The sequence below is a fragment of the Theropithecus gelada genome, chromosome 13 (genome assembly GCF_003255815.1).
Source record: "Theropithecus gelada isolate Dixy chromosome 13, Tgel_1.0, whole genome shotgun sequence".
In the NCBI taxonomy this organism is placed as follows: Eukaryota; Metazoa; Chordata; class Mammalia; order Primates; family Cercopithecidae; genus Theropithecus; species Theropithecus gelada.
Window position 1 is genome coordinate 82,263,899 of NC_037681.1, and position 3,524 is coordinate 82,267,422.

Sequence of the window (3,524 nt, forward strand, 5' to 3'; positions counted from 1 at the left end):
ATTGCAGGTGTGAGCCACCACACTCGGCCATAAACTTTTATTTTTTAGAGCAATTTTTGGTTCACAGCAAAAAGTACAGAGTTCCTATTAATATTATAACCTCTATCCCCAAACATGCACAACCTTCCCCAGTATCAACATCCCCCAGCATAGTGGTATATTTGTTACAATTGATGAACTTACATCGACATATCATTGTCATCCAAAGTCTGTACTTTACATTAGGGTTCACTCTTGGTGTTGTGCATTCATACGTTTGGACAAACATATAATAAACACATTTGGCTGGGCACAGTGGCTCACGCCTGTAATCCCAGCACTTTGGGAGGCCAAGGTGGGTGGATCACCTGAGGTCAGGAGTTTGAGACTAGTCAGATCAATATGGTGAAACCCCATCTCTACTAAAAATACAAAAATTAGCCAGGTGTGGTGGTGTATGCCTGTAGTCCCAGCTACTTGGGAGTCTGAGACAGGAGAATTGCTTGAACCTGGAAGCTTGAGGTTGCAGTGAGCTGAGATCACACTAGTGCCCTCCAGCCTGGGCAACAGAGCGAGACTCTGTCTCAAAAAAAAACCCAAAGCCAAAAACAAAGAAACGACATTTGTCCATCATCGTAGCATCATTCAGAGTAGTTCACTGCCCTAATGATCCCCTGTGCTCTGCCTATTCAACCCTCCTTCCGCTTAGCCCTTGGCAACCACTAATCCTTTTTATTTATGTATGTATTTATTTATTTATTTTTGAGACGGAGTCTAGTTCTGTCGCCCAGGCTGGAGTGCAGTGGTGCGATCTCAACTCACTGCAAGCTCTGCCTCCCGGGTTCACGCCATTCTCCTGCCTCAGCCTCTGGAGTAGCTGGGACCACAGGTGTCTGCCACCATGCCTGATTTTTTTTGCATTTTTAGTAGAGATAGGGTTTCGCCTTGTTAGCCAAGATGGTCTCGATCTCCTGACCTTGTGATCCGCCCGCCCCGGCCTCCCAAAGTGCTGGTATTACAGGCATGAGCCACCGCGCCCGGCTTCTGCAACCACTAATCGTTTTACTGTCTCCATAGTTTTGCATTCTCCAGAATGTCATATACCTGAAATTATACAGTATGTAGGCTTTTGGCATTGGCTTCTTTCACTTGGGAGTATGCATTTAAAGTTCCTCTCTGGCTTTTCATGGCTCAATAGCTCATTTCCTTTCAGTGCTGAATAATGTTCCATTGTCTGATGTACCACAGTTTATTTATCCATTCATTTACTTCAGGGCATCTTGATTACTTCCGAGTTTTGGCAATTATGAATAAAGCTGCTAAAAATATAAACAAGTTTTCATATAGACATAAGTTCTCAATTAATTTGGGTAAATATAGAGGAGTGTGATTGGTGGATCATATGGTTAGAGTTATTTATTTATTTATTTATTTATTTTTACTCCTGGTAACTCAGGACAGAGTATGTTCATTTTGTGAGAAACTGCCAACTCTCTTCCGAAGAGGCTGTGCCATTTTGCATCCCACCAGCAGTGAATGAGAGCTTTTGTTTCACTTCCGTGGTAGTATTTGGTGCTGTCAGTGTTCTGGATTTTGGCCATGCTAATAGGTGTGTGGAGGTATCTTGTTTTAATTTGCAATACCCTAATGACTTAGGATATTGGACATCTTTATTTATTTATTTATTTATTTATTTTTGAGAGGGAGTCTCACTCTGTCGCCCAGGCTGGAGGGCAGTGGCGCGATCTCTGCTCACTGCAACCTCTGCCTCCTGGGTTCACGTGATTCTCCTGCCTGGGCCTCCTGAGTAGCTGGGATTACAGGCGCCTGCCACCACGCCTGGTTAATTTTTGTATTTTTAATAGAGACAGGGTTTCACCATGTTGATCAGGCTGGTCTCGAACTTCTGACCTCGTGATCCACCTGCTTTGGCCTCCCAAAGTGCTGGGATTACAGGCGTGAGCCACCGCGCCCGGCCTGGACATCTTTTAATATGCTTACTTGTCATCTGTATTTCTTCCTAGGTAAGATGTTTGTTCAGGTTTTTTTGTCCACTTTTTTTTTTTTTTTTTTTTTGAGACGGAGTCCCACTCTGTCGCCCAGGCTGGAGTGCAGTGGCGCGATCTCGGCTCACTGCAAGCTCCGCCTCTCGGGTTCACGCCATTCTCCGGCCTCAGCCTCCCAAGTAGCTGGGACTACAGGCCCCGCCACCACGCCCGGCTAATTTTTTCTATTTTTAGTAGAGACAGGGTTTCACCGTGTTAGCCAGGATGGTCTCAATCTCCTGACCTCGTGATCCGCCCGTCTCGACCTCCCAAAGTGCTAGGATTACAGGCTTGAGCCACCGCGCCCGGCTGGCGTTTTTGCCCACTTTTAAAATCCAGTTGTTCATTTTCTGATTGTTGAGTTTTCAGGGTTCTTTGTATAGCTTGGATAACAGTCCTTTATGAAACATATCTTTTTTGTTGTTGTAGTTTTTAAATGTTTATTTTATGTACAAAGAGCAATCATGGTTTTTTATTGGGTGGATGCCTTGGATAATCCATTCAAGGAAGATCACTTAGTCCAACTTAATGAAATCTATATCCTTTGCATACCAATGGAAACACTGGAGGCACATATTGTGGCCATATTTCTGGATCAGACTGTGCAGGTCTGAGCAGATGCCATGAGAGCGAGAACCCTGGCTGAATTTTTGCAGGTGGCTCTGGTACAGCTGCTGGTGACCCATCTTGCTCTCAGAAGTGCAACGAGGTAAAAGGAAAGCCATGAAACATGTCTTTTGCAAATATTCTCTCCCAGTATGTGGCTCATCTTCTTGTTCTCTTGATGCCCTATTCTTTTCAATGGGTGCATAGCATTTCACTGGGTGCCTTATTTAACCAGTCCCCTCTTAATGAACATTCATTTTTTTTTTCCGGTTTTTGCTATTAAATGTTACAATGGATAGCTTCTAATAATCACATTTGAATATCTGTGTAAATATGTATGTGGAATAAATTTCTTGGCCCTGTGCAATGACTCATGCCTGTAATTCCAGCACCTTGGGAGACAAAGGCAGGAGGATTGCTTGAGACCAGGAATTCAAGAGGAGTCTGAGCATAGTAGTGAGACCCTCTCTTTACAAAAATATATTTTAAATTAGCTGAGTGTGCTTAACAATGGGGATAATAAAAGAAGAAGAAGAAGAAAAAGAAGAAGAAGAAAAAGAAGAGGAAGAAGAGGAAAGAAGAAGGAAGAAGAAGAAGAAAAAGAAGAAGAGGAAGAAGAGGAAAGAAGAAGGAAGAAGAAGAAGAAGAAGAAGAAGAAGAAGAAGAAGAAGAAGAAGAAGAAGAAGAAGAAGAAGAAGAAGAAGAAGAAGAGGAAGAAGAAGAAGAAGAAGGAGGAGAAGGAGAAGGAGAAGGAGAAGGAGAAGAAGAAATAATTAGCTGAGCATGATGGTGCATGCTCTAGTACCAGCTACTCCAGAGGCTGAGGCAGGAGAATGGTTTGAGCTCAGAAGTTCCAGGCTGCAGTGAGTTATACTCATTCCACATGCCCCTGCA

At 43.4% G+C, this 3,524-nt stretch overlaps 1 pseudogene; it reads right to left on the reverse strand.

Annotated features, from left to right (window-relative positions):
- Window positions 1-2,539: 2,539 nt before the first annotated feature.
- LOC112605387 lies at window positions 2,540-2,710 on the reverse strand (annotated as a pseudogene).
- Between the last annotated feature and the right edge of the window lie 814 nt (window positions 2,711-3,524).